We start from the raw sequence: 24,708 nt of genomic DNA, 5'->3' as shown, positions 1-24,708 counted from the left end.
CAGAAGGGCCTGGCTTGAACTGGGTCCCCGATTAACGCCTTCACCGGTGTTCTGGCTGATCTTCCCTCTGGCCGTTCAGGGGCCTGTGCCAGGTACAGGGTGGTGTACGTGGGGCTTACTGGTGGCAGTGAGTGCATAAGTGACATTCCCTGTGTAGGGCAGGTGGATGGCAGCATTTTGAGACCTGGGGAGCAAGTAGCAAGTGGGAGCCAGACCTGAGCAACGTGTTGGAAAAAAGCCCAGAGTTAATTTGGGAGCCCAGCCAGGAAGGATCCCCTTGTGGGGGAATGTTCAAGGGTGTAGGGGCCTCATGGCTGCACCAAGGTCTGTGCTGTACGGTGGCTCAGAGCTCAGGCCCTGGAGCCGCAGACTCAGGTTCCTGTTCAGGCTCTGCCGCTTAAAGTGACGTGACCTGGACAGTGTGACCTCTCCCTCATCTTCCTCAGCTGTGAAATGGGACCATAACCGTGATTAGTTCACAGTGTCATGAGGATTAAATGAGATAAATCACGAGAATCAGTTTGCTCCAGGGGCTCGGTAAGTGTTGGATGAGAGCACCCAGTTCCCCCCGTCCCATCATGGGTCACACTGTGGCATTCTATCTCCTGGCTGCCATCTGCTCGCAGCACACTTCCTCGGGGCAAGAAGGCTCTGGCATTGCCGTCTTACAGTGGGAAGTCCGGTAAATCATCCCCAGATCATCTCAGCAGATCTGAGGCCTCCATTACTTCCTCCATTTACAAACAATTCTCCAGGTTTTACAGCAGCATGGGTGTGGCACTGGCTGCACGCTGAGTATTTTCTAATCTTGCTAAAGGATGTGCTCACCCGAGGGAACCTGCAATGCCCTCTGCTTCAGCACCCCAACAGCAGGTTGTGGGTGGCAATGAGGCCAGCATGGGGCCACGGCTCACTGAGAACAGATAGAAAAACTCTATCGGACACACAATTGTCATTGGAAGGCATCGTGAGGCTGCCGAGGTAATGTCAACTAGCGGAGGACCCTGGAGAGGGGAGAACCCGGAAGGTGAGCACGCGTCTACAGATGCTCTCTCTCTAGGGAGAACCAGGAAGGGGAGCAATGTCTCAGATGCTTTCTCTCTAGCGGTATCTGCCAGTTGTGGGTACAGGCAAGAGGTGGAGAATCTTGAGCTGCACCCACGGAGGGCCACTTCTGGGGACAGAGGAAACAGCTGAGCTCTTGGTGGAGACTTGGGGTGCCTGAAGGACGTGGCCAGGTTTCCCCTCAAGCCATGTGATGAAAACTGGGGTTATGTGGAAATGGGATATATGGAAGGCCCCAGGGAAGTAGGTTGAAATTTCAACAGTCACAAGACAATGTTTAGACGTCAGGACCCATCAAAGACTGGGGCCCCAAGGAACACATCAGGCTTTCCACAGAAAATGCTAAAGGATCAGAAAGCTCAAAGGAGATACAGCTTGTCAGGCTGCAGCCCCACTTGACTCAGCAGAGTACCTGGCTGGATTAAGGAGAGGAGTTACTACTGTACCATCCTAGCACAAGAAGGGTAAACCCTCTGTGCAGGAAAATAGCATCAGCTGGAGCCTCCACAATGCATTTTATTCACCGTGTTTAGTATTCAATAAAAAATCACACGTCATGACCAAAGGCAGGACCACACGACCAAAAACCAAGAGATAATACACATCTTAGAAGCAGATACAGAGACAATTCAGATAACAGATTTATCAAGCAACAACTTTCAAATAACCTTGATTCAAGAACCATAGCTCAGGAACATAGAGGAAAGGATGAAGAAATTCACCAGAGGGAATTCTAGAAATCTATGAAGAAGAAAATCTAAAAGAAGAACACAGATTAGACAAAGAAGACAGACTTGGTAAACTGGAAAACAGTTTAATAGAACAGAAGCAAATTGAAGCAACAGGAAAAAAAATAATAAAAAATACAGAGTTAGAGACAAATGGGACATAGTTAAAAGGTTAACATGCAGTAATCAGGACCTCAGGAGAAGAAGTAGGGAATGAAAAAGGAAGCAATATTTGAAAAGATACCTTCCCAAACCCTTTAAATCAGAAGCATGACAAAGACGAAGGCACACCTAGGTACATCATACAAAGACTTCCAAAACCAGACAAAATCTTAGATGCAGCCAGAGACTCTGTGTATTCCAAGAATCAACAATAAGACTGACAGCCAACTTCTCAATAGAAATTAAGGAAGTGCAGAGGCAATGAAATAATATCTTTAAAGTGCTGAAAGATGGTATCTGCCAACCTAGAATTATATGCCTAGTGAAAATGTCTTTAAAATGAAGGTGAAATAAAGACATGTTTAGACAAGTAAAAACTGGGAGACTTTGTTGTCAGAAAATCTGTACCAAAAAAAATATATATATGGAAGAGAGTTCTCAGGGCAAAAGGAAAATGACCCTAGAGAAAAACATGAAATTGCAGAATGGAATAGAAAGAAAATAGAAAGTAAATCTGTGGACGAATATGGAGGAATATTTACCTAATATTAGCTGTACAAAGTAATGATAGGAATGGATTGTGGGGTTTAAATTATATATAGAATTAAAAATACGAGACCATGAAAACACAAAAAGTAGTAGCGGTTAAGATTCTGGCATTATCCAGGAGTAGCAAAGGCAACATTTCAAGAACCTGTTTTAATCACTAAGGTAACCACTAAAAGACTAGTAAAAGTTAATAGAGGGAAATAATGGAATAATAAATTTTTTTATTGATTTCAAAAAAAAGGCTGGCCAGGCCTGGTGGCTCATGCCTATAATCCCCGCACTTTGGGAGGCCGAAGTGGGCAGATCACTTGAGGTCAGGAGTTCGAGACCAGCCTGGCCAGCATGATGAAACACTGTCTCTACTAAAAATACAAAAATTAGCTGGGTGTGGTGGTGGATGCCTATAATCCCAGCTATTTGGGAGGCTGAGGCAGGAGAATCACTTGAACCCCAGAGGTGGAGGCTGCAGCGAGCTGAGATCATACCACTGTACTCCAGCCTGGGTGACAAGAGTGAGACTCTGTCTCAAAAAAATAAAATAAAATAAAATAAAATAAAATAAAATAAGGCAAGACATGAAAGAAGGGAGATATAAAAGAGATGGCTCAAATAGAAAGAAAGCATGGTAGATATAAATGCACATATTTCAGTAATTACATTAAATGCAAATAAACTACTCCAATTTAATGACTATGATTATTGGAGACTAGTTAAAAAAAAAAATCTGTCCATATGCTGATTACAGTAGACACGCCTGACAGAATTATAAGACAGAAAATTTGAAAGATAAAAATATGGAATTAAAGATTATTCAAACAGTAACCAAAGAACTCTGGTGTAGCTATTCTCATATTGGTTAAATAAAGCTATAAAGCAAGAAGCATCGCCAGAGACAAAGAGGGACATTTTCTGAAGATAAAGTGGTCAATCCACCAGAAAAATATTTGAATCCTAAGTCTGTATTTATTCAATAAAAAATCAAGAGAAAATGTGGCACATATACACCATGGAATACTATGCAGCCATAAAAATGGATGAGTTCATGTCCTTTGCAGGGACATGAATGAAGCTGGAAACCATCACTCTCAGCAAACTATCACAAGAACAGAAAACCAAACACCGCGTGTTCTCACGTAAGTGGGAGTTGAACAATGAGAACACATGGACACAAGGAGGGGAGCATCACACACTGGGGCCTGTTGGCAGGTCGGGGGCTAGGGGAGGGATAACATCAGGAGAAATACCTAATGTAGGTGACAGGTTGACGAGTGCAGCAAAAAACCATGGCACTTGAAAATACCTGTGTAACAAAACTGCACGTCCTGCACTGTACCCCAGAATTTAAAGTATAATAATAATAATAAAAGAATTAAAATAAAACCATACCTTCTAAAAAAAAAAAAAAAAAAAGCCAAAAGAACTAAAAGGAGAGGTAGTCAAATCTGCAATCAGAGTGGGGACATTAATAGCCCTCTTCAAATGCCCAGTGTCACCCTGACTCTCCTCATACGGAAACTCGAACTTCTGGAAACTCTAGCTTCTGGAAAATCTAAGCAGAAAGCTAACCAGCCCTCACGTGGAGAACATCTTCTTTATGGGAAATCGTTGCTGCGAGCAAACTGCAGATGGGGCCATCACCAGAAACCCCCTGAGCGTGCTCTCATCAAGAGGCTATCAGTGAATCCTTCCTGGGGTGTCATATCCTCTTTACGGAATAGAGTAGCTTTCCCTTGTATTAATTCATGTGCCTCCATGCTTCCCTGGGGTCACTCAGGTCAAGGCACACACAGTTCCCTGTTAAATGGAGAGAGGACGGGGGTTGTGACTTCTGCAGCCAAGACAAGAGTGACCACCTAAATCTGAATCTTCCCAAACATCCTCTAAAAATCACACAGATCAGCAAGAAAAAAATCACACAAATTCCACACTTTCAGTATGTCTGCATGACAGAGAATGATACAAATGTTAAATGATCTGCAAACAGGAAAACAAACACCAGTTTCAAACAGAACTATTTCTTGAGCTCTCATGGTAAGCCTCTGCAGAAAGCTGGGGGCAAGGGGAAGGGTGTGGAAAAGCCACCCAGAAAACAGAAGAGGAGACTGAGCTAAAAGCACCTCCAGAAAGAGAAAGGCCACAGTAAGTGTGGAAATACTGGGAAAAGAGCACTGACTTCAGGAAAAGCTCTTAGAAGGACACACGAGAGTGAGGAGCTGATCTCAGAAAGGCAACCCTTTTTGGGGAGGAGAAGGAGGCACCCTTTGGAAATCGCATCGTGATGAGAAGGATGAGGAGAGAAATTTAGATTCTCTGAGGACACAAACAAGTGGGTGAGCACACCGGTCCCTCTCCATGTTCACCCTGAAGACTTTTTGCTCTGCTAACAAAAGACAATGTTCTTGAAACCTTGTAAACAACTCCAGCTTGCCAACCCTGTTCATTAAGTACAAATATGTAAGAAGTCCTTTTCTATAAAAAACTACTATTAAAGGCAAACAGAGGCCAGGCGCGGTGACTCACGCCTGTAATCCTAGCACTTTGGGAGGCCAAGAAGGGCAGATCATGAGGTCAGGAGATTGAGACCATCCTGGCTAACACGGTGAAACCCCATTTCCACTAAAAAATACAAAAAAAAATTAGCCAGGCATGGAGGGCGCCTGTAGTCCCAGCTACTTGGGAGGCTGAGGCAGGAGAATGGCGTGAACCCAGGAGGCGGAGCTTGCAGTGAGCCAAGATCACGCCAATGCACCCCAGCCTGGGCAACAGAGTGAGACTCCATCTCAAAAAAAAAAAAAAAAAAAAAAAAAGAGCAAACAGAATACGAGAATCAAAATATTTCAAGTGACTAAAAATTACCACCCCCAATATCAACACAAAGCAGAAGAAAACAGTAGCATGACATAAATTAAACATTCTTAAACAAGCATTTGAGTATATAAAAATCACCTTCAGATGTAAAATTTAAAACTAAGGACATAGATGGACCAAAAAATGGGAAGAAACAAGGTAGAAGTTGATGGAACTGAAAAAAGAGGCAGGGAGCGGTGGCTCGCACCTGTAATTCCAGCACTTTGGGAGGCCAAGGCAGGTGAATTGCTTGAGTCCAGGAGTTCAAAAGCAGCCTGGGCAACATGGCAAAACCCTGTCTCTACAAAAAAAAAATTACAAAAATTAGCTGCGTGTGGTGATGTGTGCCTTTAGACCTAGCTACTTGGGAGGCTAAGGTGGGAGGATTGCTTGAGCCCAGGAGGTAGAGGTTGCAGTGAGTCAAGATGGCACCACCTCACTCCAGCCTGAGTGACAGAGTGAGACCTTGTCTAAAATAAATAAATAAGTCAATAAATAAATAAGGGAAGAAAGAAGGAAAGAAAGAGAAGAAAATGACAAACATCACACTAATGATGAGACAAAATTAAAAGGCACCTCAAAGAGAACAGATTTGAATGAAAATTCAGGGATACCACTGAAGAAGAGCTGAAAAATCAACCATAGCAATGAAAAAGAGATGGTGTAAAAAAGCAAGAGTGTCAACGATAAAGTGGTTGAAACAGGAGACAGGAGAAAAGCCACTGTGTAGAACTGAAGTCATGGAAAAGAAAAATTTAATGCAAGAGAACTCTCAGAGATAGAAGACCTGAATCAACCTATGGCAAGGATCCACCAGGTGCCCAGGGCAAAATCCACTGGGAGCAAGTGATTCTGAGGTATAGCTCAGTGAGGCTATTCAGCTTTACATGTAAAGAAAGAAATCCTCAATGATGAAGAAAAAAAAAATCCTTGGGTCCGCCAGACAAAAATATCAGGCAACTTTAAAAGGAAAAAATATATATAAATTTTAGCCTAGCATCAAGGAATAAACAAAGGAAGTCAACTGAAATTCTATTTGCAGGAATGGAGAAGTCATCCCTACAAGACCAGCTGCTCCACAAATAACCACCATAATAACTGGACAAATGGTTTTTAAAACATCTGGAGGAACTGGAGAGCAAGGAAAAGCATGAAACGGAGGGTGCTACACATGGGTGAAGGGAGTGGTGGTGAACTTCCCATTTTCTTGCCCCTTGCATCAGGACAGGGCCCAGCTGGCACCACAAAGGTGGCAACCATTCTAATAGGAAACTCACAAGCATGCCGGCTCGAACAAGCAAAGGACGGCATTTGTGGAGATCACAGCAGCTGGACAGTTGGAGGAAAAATCCAGAAAAAGATAAATACAGACAGAGCCCACAATTTTGCATATAAACTCTGCCCAAATCCTTGTCTAACACCTGAAGTATGCAGGTATCTGCTCAGCTAGGTGAATTGCCCATTAAAACAGACACCAAGACATCAGTACATATCAGAGAAACATGACAGAACCCAGTCTTTATTGCAGAACCCAGGGTTTGTACAATGTATCAGTAACAATGTTCGGAATACAATAAAAAATCACTAGACATTCAAAGAAACCTACAATGTGACCCCCAGTTGATATCGACTTTCCCTCCTGACAACCACCCACCCTGAAGACTCCAAGACCCAGCGTGAGATGTGAAGACACTGGCCTTCGAGAGCCATTTAACTAATGCTGAAGTTGTAGACGATCACGCCTCTGTACTAAGTCTTGTAACCTCTGTCTTGTAGTGATTCTGCGTCTCCAGACCTGACAGAGGCAGCAGAATACATGATACACACATGGGAATCAATACCCTCCGTGTACATCAACAATAACTAGGCAGGAGAGCTACTGGTCGAAAACCTCCGTCACAAAAGCAACAAATAAGATGAAAACATTTAGGGATAAGTGTATCAAGAATGTGGAGAAAAACTGTTTAAGGAAAACATTAAAATACTCCCGAGAGACACACACAAGTAGACTGACAAACGAGAAGGCATCTCCTGCTCCTGGCCGAGACCACTCAACAGCCGAAGGCGACGGTTCTCCTGAAGTTAACTCCTACTGCTAAGGCAACCCCGCCCAATGCCAATGAGCTTTTTACAAGGTTAAGTTGATATTAAAGCCTATACGAAAAATAAACATGTGCGCACAGTAGGGGCTGGTGGGGGGTGGAGGAGGAGGCCCAGCTTTACCAGGCATTAAAACACACTAAAAAGTCTCTAGAGAGAAAAAAGTGTGGGACCGATACACAACAAAACAGAACGGTGGAAAAGAACACCCAGAAATAGCCCTGAGGACCTCTGCATAGTTCGTAGATGGTCAAAGTGGCGTTTCCGTCTCTGGGACAAAGATGATCTTTTTAACAAACGGTGCTGGGACAACTGGTTAGCCGTTTAGTAAAAGATGGAATTAGATTCATATCTCCTACTATATACAAAAAATAAACTCCAAATGGATTAGAGATCTATACATAAAAAATTAAACCGTACAAATACTAGAAGGAAACGTCAGAAAAGCTTTTTAAACTTCAGCATCCAAATGCAACACGAGAGAAGATGGGTCCATTTGATGGTATAAAAACAGAACAAATTTTCAACATCCAAATGCAACACTAGAGAAGACGGATGCATTTGACGATATAAAAACAGAACAACTTTTCCATGGTTAAAAACACCGTAAAGAAATCCAAAGGACAAATGACAAATTGGGAGAAATATTTATAACATACATTGACTAAGGGGAAATAGTTCTAATATAGAGGGCATTATTAAAAATTGAGGGAAGAAATGACCAAAACCCAATAGGAAAATAAGCAAAAGACATGAAGAGATAATTTACCAAAAATGTATATAAATGGGCCTTGAACACATGAACAAATGGCTCAACATCACTCAAAACAGAAATGTCAATCAAAGCCACATTGCGCTTGCATTTCTCACCTCTCAGACTGCAATAATGTAGCAGCATCACTGACAACATGTTCCCATGGGAAGGCTCTGGGGAAGTGGGCCTTCCCTTACTTTGCTGGTGGGAATACAAATTGGTAAAACTCTCGTGGAGGAAGAGTTTACTTTTGCATCAGTAATCTCATGACTAGAATTTACTCTGAAGATACTCTTACAATAGCATGAAGATACATTAAAAAAAAAAAAAAACAGATGCACAGGCTTATTCTTTGTAACACTGCATGTAATTACAAAATATCAGAAACAACTGGAATGCCCATAGACAGGAGAGAGGTGGAATGAACTGTGGTATGCCCAAACAGTGGAGTACTATGCAGCCGTAAAAAAGAATAAGGAAGTCCTCTATGAACTCACATGGAGTCATTTCCAGGATATGTTATTAAGTGGAAAAAAAGATAAAAGACTATCTCTAATATGCCATCTTCTGGGTAAAAGAAAGGGGAAATAAAACAGTGCTTATCTTTTGTAAAAAGAAACACAGGGGCCGGGCACCATGGTTCATGCCTGTAATCCCAGCACTTTGGGAGGCCAAGGTGGGCGGATCACGAGGTCAGGAGATGGAGACCATCCTGGCTAACACAGTGAAACCCCGTCTCTACTAAAAATACACAAAAATTAGCCAAGCATAGTGGCAGGCACCTGTATGTAGTCCCAGCTACTCGGGAGGCTGAGACAGGAGAATGGTGTGAACCCGGGAGGCAGAGCTTGCAGTGAGTCAAGATCGCGCCACTGCACTCCAGCCTGGGCAACAGAGCGAGACTCCGTCTCAGAAAAAAAAAAAAAAAAAAGAAACACAGGAAGAACAACCCAGAGACTGATGAGACTGTGTGTGTCACATGAGGTGAGGGACAGTGTTGGGGAGATGGACTAGGGAGTGACATTTCTCTGAATAGACGTGTGTGTGTCGGGTTTTGTTTTGTGGAACCAGGTTAATAGTTTACACACTCAAAAGGAAAAAAGAGGGGGCAGGTGACTCTAAATGGATTGCAGATAGAAACCAAAGCAGCTCACTGTATTCAGATGAAGAATATGTGGGGTGAACAGATGTGTTTTCCACAGTGGGGTGGGTTAGCAATGCTGAAACTATTTTCTGTTTATTCTAGGACTGAGCAAATAAGCAAATACCCTGAGAATGGTGGAGGGCAGACCTGGCCCTGCTGGGGAGGGAGTCACAGGTATTCCAGGTTGGAACTGGAGGCATCGTGGGAGCTCGTCGCTCATGGTCATGGATGTTAGTGTGTGTGTGCGCGCACGCACGCGTGCATGCATTTACTATGGAGAGATTATAGATGCAGATATATGTGTGTGTGTCTTCTCTTGTCCTGTCTTGTCTTATCTGTCTCTGTTTCCTTCCCTCCTCTCTCTTTCCCTCCCTCCCTCCATCTTTTCTTCCTTCTTCTCTCTCCCTCCCATCTCTCCTCCCTCCCTCCTTCCCTCCCTCTCTTTCTCTCTCTCCTTCTCTCCTTCCCTCCCTCCTTCCCTCCTTCCTTCTTCCTCTCTCTCTCTCCCTCCCTCCCACCTCTCCTCCTTCCCTCTCTCTCCCTCCCTCCCACCTCTCCTCCTTCCCTCTCTCTCTCTCCCTCCCTCCCTCCTTACCTCCCCTTACACTCCCTCACTGAAGCCACTGAAACACCCTGGACGCCGAGGCACTCCAGTGGTAACGACACACTAGCACCCACGTCTTGGTTTCTGGATACCTTTTGCTATGAACAGGCTTCACGGGAAAAGTGCCAGATTGCGGCACGTGACAGGGAACGCGCAGATGAGCTTGGGATATGTTTTCCTGCTGCAAAGGAAATACGTCCTTAAAGGATGATGGAGACACAGGAATTGGATTGAAGGGGCTGGGACAATGTGGGCATCAAACACATAATGATGGCAATGGATTATAACCCATTAAATCTCAAAAAAGCCATGAGTCCATACTAATATAAATATATAAATGAATACACAGATAAACAGGGAGAAAGGAAATCTGTTCAGTTATCATGAAATTTAACAAAGTACGGGACATTTACATATTCCCAAGGCAGCTCACAAAATACTTACTAAGTCTGGCAGGCTAAATAATGGCCACCAAAGACACATCCACTCCCCACACCCTCGAGCCTGTGACCGTGTCTTCACATGGAAAAGCAGATGGGATCGAGATGCAGAGGTGATGTGAGTTCTCCAGGGCGCCCCAGCTGCTCTCAGGTACATCCTTACGAGAGGGCCAGAGGAAGATTTCAGACAGGAGAGGAGGTACTGTGACCATCAAGGTGGAGACAGGAAAAATGCGGCCACAAGCCAAGGAAGCCAGCAGCCCCGGAAGCCAGAAGGGCCGAGGAGACTCTCCCAGGTGCAGGTCGGCCCCGCCGACACCCTGGTTATGTCTGGGGGAGGCTGATTTTGAATTTCTGGCCTCAGAATGGAGAGAATAAGTTTTAAGCTCCCAGCGTGTGGTTCGTTGTCACAGCAGCCACAGGCACCCACAGCTGCCAGTCCCTTTACAGCGGGGACACCTGGCGGCTCCACTGCACCCAGGTGGTCAGAGTTACCCTCTCAGCCACTGAACAAGGAGGCACACCCTCACCTCCCTGCCGTTCCCACAGAGATACCAAGCGGGATCTCTCACCAGGAAGCGCCCGCTAGACCCGGGCGGAGGGGCAACCTGGAAACTGGTCTGTTCCCTCCAAAGCCGTCGAGGTTTAAAAAGAAAGAAAGCTTCGGGGTTCCAGGGAACCAGAGCCAGTCATGACAAACCAGCACCACTCTGGCTGCTGGGCTGGACCAGAAACCCTGCTGGGCTTTTGTTTGTTTGTTTGTTTGTTTGTCATAAAGAACACGACTGGGGTAATCGGCAGCCTTTGAACAGGGTCTGTGGATCTGATAAGAGGACTGTGCTCATGGAAGTTTTCCCGTTTCAGAAATTGAGCTGTGGTTATGAAAGGGGCTCTGCTTGCTGTTAGGAAGTACACCTGAGCTATCTGGGGGTGAAAACAAATCAATGCAATGAATGAAAGTCTCAAGGAGGCGCCCAGACCCGCAGCCTCCTGCGCTCAGTTCGGGTCACCCATCTGTCCAGGCAGCAGGCCCTGAGCCCAGGCCAAGACCCACGATGGGCCCCAGGGGAGGGGCCGGGACCACGGCAAGTCCTGGCCCCTCCGCCTCCAGCGCTGCTGTTGAAGAAAAACAAGGCCTATCCCGGCTGGACTTCTGGGTACCATCTCCGGGCACAGCTCAGCTTTTCCTAAAGGCTCTGCCCAGCACTGAGTGAGTGATCATGGAAAACACGGGGGTCAGCACAGCGCCCGCCGCCCTGACCAGAAACGGTGTCTCTCCCTGGAGGCTGAAGGCCCCGGGCACCCCTGTGCCACCCAGGGTGGGAGTTCAGGGTCCTTCTTCAGACCTGTCATGGGCTGGGGCCCCCCTCCCTCTGAAACCCTCCACTGCTCCCCAGTTCTCCACACCCTCTCGGAACATTTCCCAGGTTGGCCTCATTGCCGACTTTCCTTGGTTTTCAGGATTTCTTTCCAGATCCGTGTTAAAGCCATCATTTTTTCTGGCCTGTGCGAGTCCTCACACACATCACTCACCCCCCATGACTGCTCAGAAAACCCAGCTTCCTCCCCACAGAAAATGTCTGAAATGACAGCGCGTCTCTGACACCTTGTCACTACTACACCAGGGAGAATGAGGCGCGGGGTTTGGGAGCCGGTTCCACACCTGTGCCCTGTGCTGTGCCGCTGTGGCTGCCGGACGAGCCCCAGGCCCTCTCTCTGCTTATGTGCGTTTTTATAGAGAATTCTAGCATCACCCCGAGACTGTTCATTTCACTTTCAGGATTGCCACGCTGGAGCTCAGCCCCTTAAACTGAATGTTAAGAAAAAAAGTATGAGGTTGATGTGAGGCTCTTAACGATGTTTGAACACGGGATTAGAATCCTTAAAAATGCCTTCTCAAAACACAGCCAAATGGGGAACTCTGCCTAGAACGGGGTTTCTGGGCACGGCCCTGCAAAGTGCCCCCGTGCCCTTCAGGAGCCTCCTCCAAGCCCTTCTGTCCCTCGGGAGGCTCCTAAAAATCCCTTCGAGGAAGCCGGAACGTAACCAGGTGGTTCTACGAAGCTGACATTCTGCCGGGAAACATCTCCGTTGCGGTTTGAGGTCATGTATTCGGATATTACTTTCCTCATTCTCCATTTACTTTCCTAAAATAATCAGCTCCTGAGGATTCCTGTGGCAGAGGGCTTCCAGTCACATCGGCGGCGAAATATCAGGGTGCAGGGAATGCGAGCTGCTGGCAGGGGCACCTCACAAAAGGAGGCCTGGAACACGATGGCGATGGACGCAGGCTCTTCCCTCGGCGCTGCCCCTTAACGCAAGCCCTGATTTTTACATTATAAATCCTGGAACTGGCGCACACTCGGGTTTCTATTGCAGGTCCCCAGCACTGTGCTCTCCAACTTCCTAGATGCCTGGACTCTGGTTGCCAGCACCCAAACTGGAACCTTCAGAGCAAATGACTCCCTTTTCCACGTCTGAAGGATGCAGGTCTCAAGAGTGACAGTGAAAAGCTGCAGAGTTCTCAGCAGCACATCCAGTGAACGCCCCACTCCAGGACCCTTTAGATTCCAGAAGGCCGAGCGAAGTCATCTGAGACCACAGCGGAGACGGCTGTGACCATCCTGGAATGCCCTCCCACCCTGGCTGTGTGGGCACCTTGTGCCTGATTTCCTCTTGACAGGCTCCTCCTGCGTTCTGGCCAAGGCGGCTCACAACCATTTTGAAAAGTATCTCTTCCTCCTGTCAGAGAAAATCCTTTAGAAGCTTGAAGTCAGACATCTTTTCTCTTCTCTACCCGCCTCCCTCTGCTCGGTTTGCCATGAAGAGGGAAGAGGAGGGCCTAGCGGTGCTGGCCAGTGGCCACAAGCGGCCTAAAGGAAGCAGGAAGCAGAATGGCAGGGGCTTCTCAGAATCTCTCCTGGTCCACTGGTGTCGCAATCCCACTCTGCTCCAGTTCCCAGGATGCCCAGAAAAACAGAGACAAAGCCTGGGGTGCCCTGGCTGTTCTACGGGGCTTATGGGGCACCCCTGGCTGCTCTATGAGGCACCTCTAGCCACTCTATGCAGTTAGGAGGCACCTCTGGCCACTCTGTGGGGTTTATCAGGCACCTCCAGCTGCTCTCTGGGCTTCTGAGGGCTTCTTTGTGAGTCTGTTTCAAACCCACACTTGCTACGGGTTGAGTTGTGCAGGGTGCAGGGAATGCGAGCTGCTGGCAGGGGCACCTCACAAAAGGAGGCCTGGAACACGATGGCGATGGACGCAGGCTCTTCCCTCGGCGCTGCCCCTTATTGCAAGCGCTGATTTTTACATTATAAATCCTGGGACTGGCGCACACTTGGGTTTCTATTGCAGGTCCCCAGCACTGTGCTCTCCAGCTTTCTAGATGCCTGGACTCTGGTTGAAGTCCTTTCCCCTACCTGTGTGCGTGTCGCCTTATTGGAAATGGGCTCTTTGCAGATGTCATTAGTTAAGACGAGGTCGTGCTGGAGTAGGGTGGGCCCTAAATCCAATTACCAGTGTCTTTATAAAGAGAGAGACACAGAGACACCCAAACTGGGAGAGACAGAGCAGAGGCCATGTGAGAATGAGGTGGGACTGGAGTGGCACAGCCACAAGCCAAGGATGCCTGGAGCCACCAAGAGATGGAAGAGGCAGGAAGGAGCCCCGGGAGCCCTCGGAGGGAGCATGGCCCTGAGACACCTGGATTTGGGTCTCCAGGCTGAGAGAGAGTGAATTCCACGGTTTTCACCCCTGCCCCTGCCTCTGCCATCATTTGTGGTGCTTTGATGCTGCAGCTCCAGGAGCTCACAGGGGGCCCTGCTCCCTGGGCTGCTGTGGGATCAGGAGAGGAGGCAGGCGCAGCCCTCAGGTGACATCCCCGGACACCTGTGTGTGGACTCACTGAGAGTGGTGGGGGAGGGCCCTGGGCACAGGGCAGGAGGATGGGTAACCCACCTGAGTTCTGAGGACCCTGTTCTTCCTAGACCTGGGTCTTGGCCATGTCCAAGGGTGCAGCCCTGTGGGTTGGGGGCTCCTCCCCCCCTGGGTGGTTCCTCACTCTACGAGCACCTGGGCAACTCGAGGCTGCTCCAGACTGACCCTTCACCACTTCTGCCCTTCCCGCTCCAAGCTTCAGACCTGCCCTTCCCGGCCTCTGCCCTTTCCGCTCCAAGCTTCTTCTTTGCAGCCTGACTCACAGTCCCCACCCCTGCTCCCTGATTTGACGCTCTCCCTACGCTTGTCACTGAGCACAGTACCTGGATTCGGTGAGGGCTGCCTGCACTGCACGGACACTATCACGATAGAGGATGGGGCATTGGCCGGGCACCTGGCTCAGGGCCCTTCCCGCACCTCCAGCCCTCAAGGCCACCGTGAGGCCCTCATCTCACCTGGGCTGCAGGGACCCTGCCTGGCCTCCCTTCCAGTGCTCTTGACCCCCAGCCCCTGCCGCTGCCCCTTATCACCTCCTCACCCCTAGTGCTGACCTGGAGCAGACTCAGGAGATGCAGGCAGAGGCTGAGGATGCAGCACAGGGTGAGGAGTGAGGCACCCTCACCACCATCTAGCCGCCCCCACCACCATCTGGCCACCTGGAAATGCAGACACAAAGACACAAAGGTCTCTTCCAGAAACTCAAAGTCCATTCTATACCCCGGAGCCTCAGGTTCTGAGATGCCCTGGACCAGATGTGCTTCCTGCTGTGCCAGAGCCAGCACCTGCCCCGCCCTGGGTCTGCCTGGGAGAACGACAGATAAGAGACAGGTGTCACCTGCCGCAGACACCTCAGGGGTGCACCTGAGAGGTGCTGACTATGCTCCTGGGGACAGGTGGGCGCAGCTTATCCACAGGGGCACCTGGAATGGCAAGGAGAGGACTTTGGGGCTCACAGGTGGGCAGGGCAGCCAGAGCCCCACCCTAAGCAGCCCCCGGTCCCGTGCCTGAGCCAGAGCAGCCTCCTGCAGCTTTGGGCAAGCTCCTGGGCTGTACACGGAAAACGCACGGTTGGTGCCTTTCTCACAGTGCAGCTGCCACGTGACCGGCGTGTGGAACAGGTGTGTGATCCTTGTTATAACTGGTTAATAGTAACGACAGCCAACATGGATTCGCAGCTGCTACATCCATGCTTCACACCACAGATGCTGAACCTGGCATTCCGGCCACTCTGGCCACTGCCTGTGGGGTGGCTGTGGAGACATGGCTACTCCTGGGGGGAGGACGGCAGGAAGTCACTAGAACCTCAGAGTCAGTGGAGGAGTCTCCTCCAGGCAGAAAGGGAGGAGGAACAGGAGAACACCCTGGACCCAGCAGGGTGGGCCTGCATGGGAGCCCCAGGCCGTCAGGGGACACCAAGGCCCCCACCTGGAGGTTATCGAATTGTAGTTGAGCGCACAAATGATAGGGTTCAAAGCTCCCCCAACCCCTGCCAGCAACCAGCACCTTACGGAATTTCTGACCCTTCCCAGCCTCAGTTTCCTCATCTGTAAACCACAGGCCAACAGGAGCAACGCCGGGCACTGGCATGTAAGGGCCTGCTCAGGATAGAGCTCCAGGAAGACCCAGAGACCCCTGGGCAGGTGCAGCCTCACCCCATAGCCCACTCCAGGGCTGCAGGACGGCTGGCAGCTGGAGCTGTCTGTGCCTGGCCTCCATGCTGAGAGTGGCATTTTAACCCTTTGTTTTCATTTTTATTTATTATTTATGAGGCAGAGTCTCACTCTGTCACTCAGGCTGGAGCACAGTGGTGTGATCTCGGCTCACTGGAACCTCCACCTCCCAGGTTCAAGTGATTCTCCTGCCTCAGACTCCCAAGTAGCTGGGATTACAGGCGCCTGCCACTACACCCGGCTAATTTTTGTATTCGTAGTAGAGATGGGTTTTCACCATGTTGGCCAGGTTGGTCTTGAACTCCTGACCTCAGGTGATCCACCTGCCTTGACCTTTTTAAAGTGTTGGGATTACAGGCGTGAGCCACTGCGCCGGGCCAACGCTTCATTTGTAAAGGGTTATTTTCTTTAAAAAGAAGACACAATGCAGAACTAGAGAGAACTACATTCACCATCTGCCCCTTTCTGGAAAAGAGGTTGCCACCCCTGGTCCGGACAGGTAAACTGAGGCATGGGGTGGGGAGAAACTGCCGCTCAGTGGTGACAAGGACAGCGCTGGGGACGTGGGGGGTGAGGATTCCCGGGACACAGAGGGGGCCCGGCCTCTGGCTCCAACCCGTGTGACGACATAGTCCCAAAGAAAGACAGGAGTCAGCCGGCCCGGCCCTCTCGCCCACACACACAGGGGCCCACTGCAGGCAGGGTCGGAGGTCCCCAAGGCCAGAGCCCATCGTCCATTCTCCTGCGGCGGGAGCAGCCGGGGGCGGCCAGAGGAACGCGACCTGAGTGGGAGGGCGGGGACCCTTCGCGGGAGGACAACAGAGGGGTTGTAGCTGCTCACACGCGGCTACTCAGTCTCGGCAGCCTCAGAAGACTTGGAAACACGTCTTGTTTATTGGAATTCCTCTGCAAAGTCACATTTTATGTGTTTCCTCTTCCAGTAGCTTTAGAAGTGAGACCAGGCAGAGGGAACCAGCTGCTGGTCCCTGGTCTGGGCCGCCCCTACCTGGCTGTGGTTTGATGTCCAGCCCGGGGCGCTTGCAGAGGAAAAGCAGCAGCACAGGCGGAGCAGGGTGAGGGCCGATGGCACAGCACCTTCTCGGGTTGCAGCCCGGGCTCCGGGAAGGACAGCTCAGCTGGGAGAGCAGAGAGACCGTAGGGGCTGGAGTGTGTTCACTCCACGCTGGCCCTCGGTTGCTGGCCACGGGGCAGGTTCGGTCCCTTCTGCAGTTCCTCAGTCCCCTATGGGGCATGAGCATTGGAGTGTGTGTCTTCTCAGCTCCTTCCAGCTCTGAGGCTTCTGTCCAAGCAACCCAGGCAGTGCCCGGGCACAAAAGGTGTCCCTCATCTCAGGCTGACGGGGAGAGCTGGGCACAGGCCAGCCCTTTCTCCGTTTCCCACTTCACCCACTGGCTCCTGCTCAGCCTCTAATTTCTCCCCAAATGCCGCCTTCTGCATGAAGCCTGCCGGGGTTTGGCAGTGCCACTGTTGCCGACGCACACTCCACTGCTGAGCTGTCTTTGGCCGTACCGGGTACTCCTCCCCTCACCTGTCATCCTCACCCCAGGGCAGGACCCCCAGCCCTTGCCTGTTTGACTGTCCCAAAGCTGGGGGTGGGAGCAGGAGGCATTTGGCAAGGTCATGGAGGGAACGGGGTGGTGAGCCCAGTATGAAGGGCCCTTGCTGCTGGGTCCTCGGCCCTGCCCAGTGGAGAAGGCTCATGGGACATGTGGAGAAGGCTCATGGGACATGTGGAGAAGGATCATGGGACATGTGGAGAAGGATCATGAGACATGGAGAAGGATAATGGGACATGTGGAGAAGGCTCATGGTACATGTGGAGGAGGATCATGAGACATGTGGAGGGAGGATCATGAACATGTGGAGAAGGATCATGGGACATGTGGAGAAGGATCGTGGGACATGTGGAGAAGGATCATGGGACATGCGGTCCGGCCTCACCTTTGGAGTCACCACCAAGACAGCCTAGACTCAGAGAGGCTTGATCTGTGGGACCACGAACCAGCGCCTCCGCCTGAGCCCCCATCCTGACTCCCAGGTGGGGACGCTGAGCCCCTGGAGCCGCACAGACAGTGCTGGAATGGTGGTGTGACCCTGGAGCCCTGTGGCCGCACCATCCTCCTGGCACCTGGCCTGAGGCTGTGTCCCCTCCCCAGTCCCCCAGCCAGGCTCCCTCTGTGGAACGTAGAAGCCCAGGAACTGTAAAATACGTGGGTGGTCTGAGCCAGCTGGTTCTGGCGAAAAGGAGATGGGATGTTCACCAAAGAATGTCAGAGGAGAGCGGGCTGGGAGCAAGGGCGCCTTCATCAAACAATGGTTGGCACAGGAGGAGGAAGCGGAGTCCTCAGATCCACAGGCCATGGGGGCAGGGGGATTCCTTTCTTTCTGGCCACTCCCAACCCCTGAAGACCAGGGATTCGTAGGCCGGTGGATTCTGCAGTGACTGGTGAGCCCTGACCTGCTCTCATTTGCCCTGTGTGGCAGGATTTCCCTTGGAAAACACCCTTTTGGTACCGAAAGGCACCTCTCTGGCGAGCTCCACGGTTGGCTCTAACCTGTTCCTGCCTCCTGGGATTGTTGGGTGCCAGGGCAGGCCTCCGGGCACCCGCTCATGAACGTGTCATCTGCCAGGCAGACAGTGCCCATGCTCTTGACTGTGAGGTCCTCGTTCCCATCTGCAGCCTCCTCGTAGGAAACCAGCAGGGCCTTCAGCTGCAGTCTGACATCTCCTGCCAGGTCACGGAATGGGAACCCTGGTGGGATGTGGGGGAGGGTCGAGGGCCAGACTGGAGCATTGGGTCACAACCCACCTCAAACATGGCCTGCAGAGCCCGGAAGACCCCGAGCCAGGTAACAGAGAACATGAGGCAGCAGCGCCTTGTCAAGCAGCCACCCCAGAGCTGCACGGAGCCCTCACCTCGGGTGGCTTGCAGGGCTAACGCCGACCCAATGTGAGCCACACACAGGCTCACGTCTGCTGCATTTGTGCCTTGCAACATCCTGGCATGACCAGCAGGGCCATCGCCCTCTTTTTAATAAACAGGGAGTTGGTGAGGTTGTGAGTTCTGTCTAAGCTCACAGAACCACCACGAAACAAAGTCCCGGTTCCAGCCCGGGTTTCACGACGCCAAGGCCTGGCCAGTTAAAAACCCATTCTGCTTGCCACCCAACCGTCAAGAAACCCGGCAGCCCTACCCTCAAAGTGCACACTCCAGCACTCACCTGCTTCGCCAAGGCCAGCCCTGTCACTGGCCTGCCCTGTCACTGCTAGCCATGGGTAGACATTTAACATTTAAAGTGACAAGAATTAAATGCAATTTAAAATTCAACTCCTTAGCTGCACCAGCTGCATTTCCAGAGCTCGATAGTCACGTGTGGTTCATGGTCACCTTACTGGACAGTGCAGATCTAGAATGTTCTGCCATTGCAGGAAGTTTGGACAATTGCAATAGCCTCTACCCAGCCCCCCACCAGAGGCCTTGACACATGCAATGAGGCATCTGCCGGGCTTCCCCACGTCCCCCAGGCCCCTGCTCCAATGTCACCCGCTGGGGAGGACGTCCCTGACCTCTGCATCTGTGACAGAAGCCCGTCCCCACGCTCCATCCTTTCACAGGCTCTTTCTTCAGGGCACGTGATGTGGGCTACATCCATACGTCACACATCTCACCCCGTGCAATGCAGGCTCCGTGATGGCAGGAAAGGGCTCCGTCCTCAGCCCCAGGGCTGGGCACACGGCAGGTGCTCAGGAGACTGTTTGTTTGTTTGTTTGTTTGTTTATTTATTTATTTATTTATTTTGAGACAGAGTCTTGCTCTGTCTCCCAGGCTCCTCGTAGGCTGAGGATGGAGCCCTTTCCTGCCATCACGGAGCCTGCATTGCACGGGGTGAGATGCGTGACGTATGGATGTAGCCCACATCACGTGCCCTGAAGAAAGAGCCTGTGAAAGGATGGAGCGTGGGGACGGGCTTCTGTCACAGATGCAGAGGTGAGGGACGTCGTCCCCAGCGGGTGACATTGGAGCAGGGGCCTAGGGGATGTGGGGAGTGCAGTGGCCCGACCTTGGCTCACTGCAAGCTCCACCTCCCAGGTTCAGGCCATTCTCCTGCCTCAGCCTCCCGAGTAGCTGGGACTACATGTGCCCGCTACCACGCCCGGCTAATTTTTTTGTTTTTTAGTAGAGACGGGGTTTCACTGTGTTAGCCAGGATGGTCTCAATCTCTTGACCTCATGATCCACCCGCCTCTGCCTCCCAAAGTGCTGGGATTACAGGCATGAGCCACCGTGCCCGGCCAGGAGACAGTTTTTAAATGAGCAAATAAATGAGATTTCTGTAGCTGTGATGGGTGTGGTGGTTTTAAAATATGCCCCCAAACTCTGACACTCTCCCTCAAAAGCTGCCCTCTTGAGTGTGGGCTGGACTCAGGGACTTGCTTCTAACAAGTAGAGGGTTGTGGGCAAGCTAGGGTGTAGCCGCCAAGACGAAGTCAAAAGACACACAGGCCTGCCTTGTGCTGCTGGGATCACTGGTCCCCCGGGAGCTGGTTGCCACGCTGTGAGGACACACAGGCAGCCCATGGAGAGGCCCGCATGGCAGATGCCCACGGCCTCCCACCAGCAGTCAGCACAAGCTCTCCGGGTGCGAACGTGGAAGTGGACCTCCTGGCCCCGGGCGGGCCTGCAGATGATGGCAGCTCCACGGACACTGTGACTACGGGACCACAAGGCCCACACCATCGTGCTGGGTGGCTCTCCGGGCCCTGGGAACCATGGGGAGGGTGAGTGTTGAGGCAGCAGCTGCTGAGTCGGGGGGTCGTTTGTTACGCAGCAGTGATGACTAATACAATGGGCAAGGGCTTTCTCCCAAATGCAAACTGATCCTGCCATCCCAAATCCTTGTCCCACATTCCCCTGGGAAAGATGCATCTGCTTTCCTGTGTGCATTTAATCCTGTGGGACAAACATTAACTGTGTACTTGCTGTGTATCCAGCACTGAGAATAGAAAGATTAAGAATCTGGACTAGTGGGTGACTTAACGAAGAAGGTGTCCCTGCCTGCTCCCGCTCCAGTGGCCAAAGCCCTCCTCTGTGTCTGTACAAACAGGCAGGATCCTGTGGTGAGCCGTGGTCCATGCCACCGGCTACTTCCTTTGCACCTGTGCTTCCTGACCGCTTTGCTCCACTCGGAGGCCAAAGGGGCAGCTTCCCCTGCAAGTACAGCTTTATCCGAAGGCCAGAAGGGTAGGGACAGCCAGCTTCCTAGACGTGATGGCCTCAGTGATGAAGTCCAAGACTAGATCTACAGGGAAGTAAGCGCCAGCCAGAAGCATCCCTGAAAATAGTCAGGGACCAACACTGACGGACGAATTCCAGCCGCTGAAGAAGACAGTCCTGCTCTGGGGAGCCCAGCTCAGACATGACCCAGGTGAGAGGTGGCTGCTTTTCAAGAACAAGTTGCCCCTCCTGAGGCATCTCCCTAAGGGCAGAGGCAGTGCCCCTCACGCCCCAAAGAGCAGGAGGAGCCCACAGGGCTCATGGAGGTGCGTGAACTCTCGGAAAGAACTTTGGCATCAGACAAAACAGTGCCCAGGCTCCAGCTCCTGCTCTGTGTGGCCAGTTGGTAGAGCTCTCTGAGCCTCACTTTCCCGTCTGTGATGAGGGGGTGATATCACCTGACTAAAGGGCTACCAAGAGGATTTGGGCAGAGCAAGGGGCCTGTCGGTGAGTGGCCCACAGCAGCCAACCCGTAGACCCCGTTCCCTCGTTGCTTCTTTCCTGGTATTTTTGGTGGTCACTTCTGGATGGACACTGCTCCACCAAACTCAGTGGAGCGGCTGGAGGGGAAGTGAGTTTTTGCTGGGGCTGTCAGCCAGTCCTGGCCAAGAGACAAGGTTGCAGAGTTGATTCGGAACGCTGGACATGTCTTGGGGTGGGGATATCTCTGTCATAATGTCAGACTCCTCCCATGACTGCTCAGTCCCAAATTTCCCCCTGATGGCTGAACTAGGCTGGGATCCTGGCCCTCAGGAGAATCACAGACGTCATTCAGAGCCAGCTTTTGCACCTGACCTGACCCAGGACACCTCTCTCCTTGGCACAGGCTGCAGGTCTCATTCTGGGCTAGGTCTGCTAGCCTGGTGGCCCATAAAAGTAGATGCTGTCCAGACAAACCAAGGCTAGGATTCAGGGTACTCCACTTCTAAGTGCAACTTCATGCCATCAGCACTACTTTGGGCAAGCCATGCCTCTCTCTAGGACTCAGTTTCCCCACCTACACACAGAAAGGCAAGGGCTGGCCTCAGAGACCCCAATGACCAAATGCAGATGGATAAGTCAGAGCACAGGTCTCTGGGAGAAACATTGCTGATGTGGTCTGAGACATCACATGTCTGTGGATCACGACGCCGCCTCCTCTGGGCAGAATAATTCCAGTTTCCCAAGTTAATCGTCTTGGGAACAAGAGTCTAGGCATCAAATCCTGCTCGGTGCTGTCTCCGGAGCTCCCTCCTACCTTCCTGAACCCACAGAGGCTGTCCTGATCAGTTGACATGGAAGATAAATTACTCCAGAAGAGATTTCCTGGTAGATAGCTCAGGGTGGGGGACCAATGAGAGACTCATGGGACCTTTCCTGACACTCTAGGCTCTGTTCTCCTTTGCATCTCAGGACACCCCGAGGTCTCAGAGCAAGAGCCCTTTTCCCCCTTGTCTTCAAACGTCCACATGCCATTGTTAGCTGGGCCCATTCCCTCTTGAGGACCGTTACCACCTTCATGCTGAGTCTGATGATATGACAGAGACACCCCCATCCCAAGACACGTCCGACTTTCAGAATCAACTCTGCAACCTTACCTCTTGACCAGGATCAGCTGACAGCCCCAGCTAAAACCCACTTCCCCTCCAGCCCCTCAGATCACTTTCTGTTCCCCCAGAAAATCCTCCCTCACCCACAGCCTCAGAGATTATCAGTGTGAACTGAATCACGGATTTTCGCAAAACCACCCAGCGGGGCTCACAAACACGACTGTGTTTCGCAGCACAGCCCCGGTGTAGAGGCTGCACATCATGCACGTCCAGAAAGGCAGGCCCTGTCACCCCCCCAGGCCGCCTCCTGCTTTTAACTCTCCAGGATGGGGATTCTGTTTGGGCACACTGTAAAATTCACGCTCAGGCCGGGCGCGGTGGCTCACACCTGTAATCCCAGCACTTTGGGAGGCCGAGACGGGCGGATCACGAGGTCAGGAGATCGAGACCATCCTGGCTAACACGGTGAAACCCCATCTCTACTAAAAAACATACAAAAAACTAGCCAGGTGAGGTGGCGGCACCTGTAGTCCCAGCTACTTGGGAGGCTGAGGCAGGAGAATGGCGTAAACCCGGGAGGCGGAGCTTGCAGTGAGCTGAGATCCGGCCACTGCACTCCAGCCTAGGAGACAGAGCGAGACTCCGTCTCAAAAAAAAAAAAAAAAAAAAAAAATCACGCTCATCTGAAAGCACGTTCCCTGCACACGTTATTTATTGTGAGATCAGCGTGCAATTACAACACAGCCAGCTGTATTCTGAGAACAGACAGCTTGCAACCTGAGAGCCGCGCCTTGAAGCCCATCACCTCCTCGCCCACATGCGTTTCCCATCAGATCTGAAAGGCTACAAGGGGAGAAAGACAAGCCCATCCATCAGCCTGTACCTCTGGGGCCTACATCACCCGGAGTTCTCCGAACTCATCCAGTGTCCACAGCCCAGCAATACCATCAGGGCTGAAGAAAGAGAGAAACACTGTTCCCTGGGGCAGCAACATGGACCAGCCCCACCGATTCCCTCACCGCCCGGGTAACTCACTCCATGCGGTGTCCTTGGCCTCCTCTGACGTTACGAAACCCAGCCCTGCGCTTTTTTCTTTACTGCCTTTTAAAGACAGAAGAACAGCTGACACTTCCCTTTCGGCCGGCACCATCCTGGCATGGGGAAAAGGCAGATGTAGGCAAGTCAACTGACATGTTGACAAACCACTGGATCGGAAAATAAATCTATCCTGATGCAAGTCACAAAAGCACAGGGCAGGAGGCGTGGGGGCAGCGTGAAATCCCGGGCACGGCTGCCTCCCGCCCCACACCCACGACTGGGAAGAGCCATGCAGCTGTGATGTTTCTCTCTCCAGAGGGAATTAATCATTTCCAGACGCCGGCCCAGCACCTGGTGCCCAAAGCCACAGGCCTGGGAGCTGTGCAGGTCTTGCAGGCGGACGACACCACTTAGCGGACGCGATTACTTCCCTGGTCCTACTGCCTGGTGCGTGCAGAGAAACTGCTCCCAAGTGGGAAGTGAGTGGCTCTGTCGAGGCTTGGGACAACGCTCGGGGGGGTCCCAGGTGAACCCCCTTCTCTAAAACAAGCAGGTCCCTCCCTGCTCTGATACTGAAATGACATCACAGGGCGCTGAGGACGTGGGGCCTGTCCCCGGCCGCTGCAGTGCAGTGCCACCTGCAGGCCGTGTGGCCTGAGAAGGCTGCGTCATCTCCAGGCCTGCAGGCTCTCGTCTACAGGAAGAGGGTGATCAGTAGCCAGCCTTGGAGGTTTGTGTGGGGGAAATAAACCAAGTAACCAGGGGCGGGAGCTTAAAGAGTGGCTGCACCAAGCCACACTCTATGGGTGCCAGGCCACGCTGGGGCCCGAGTGTTTGTGTCCCTC

The 24,708-nt window shown here is 51.3% G+C and overlaps 1 protein-coding gene and 1 long non-coding RNA gene across 2 annotated transcripts in view; one reads left to right on the top strand and one right to left on the bottom strand.

Annotated features, from left to right (window-relative positions):
• Positions 1-24,708, top strand: part of KLHDC4 (kelch domain containing 4) — a 723,698-nt gene that overhangs the window by 202,471 nt on the left and 496,519 nt on the right. The gene's annotated exons all lie outside the window — the stretch shown is intronic.
• Positions 23,510-24,446, bottom strand: LOC126944371 (uncharacterized). The gene is made up of 3 exons (XR_007722035.1): positions 24,215-24,446; positions 23,861-23,976; positions 23,510-23,660 (listed from the first exon to the last, which is right to left on the bottom strand). It is a non-coding gene; the product is annotated as an uncharacterized LOC126944371 (long non-coding RNA).

The sequence above is a fragment of the Macaca thibetana genome, chromosome 20 (genome assembly GCF_024542745.1).
Source record: "Macaca thibetana thibetana isolate TM-01 chromosome 20, ASM2454274v1, whole genome shotgun sequence".
Lineage (NCBI taxonomy): Eukaryota > Metazoa > Chordata > Mammalia > Primates > Cercopithecidae > Macaca > Macaca thibetana.
This window is presented reverse-complemented; position numbering and strand designations above follow the sequence as displayed.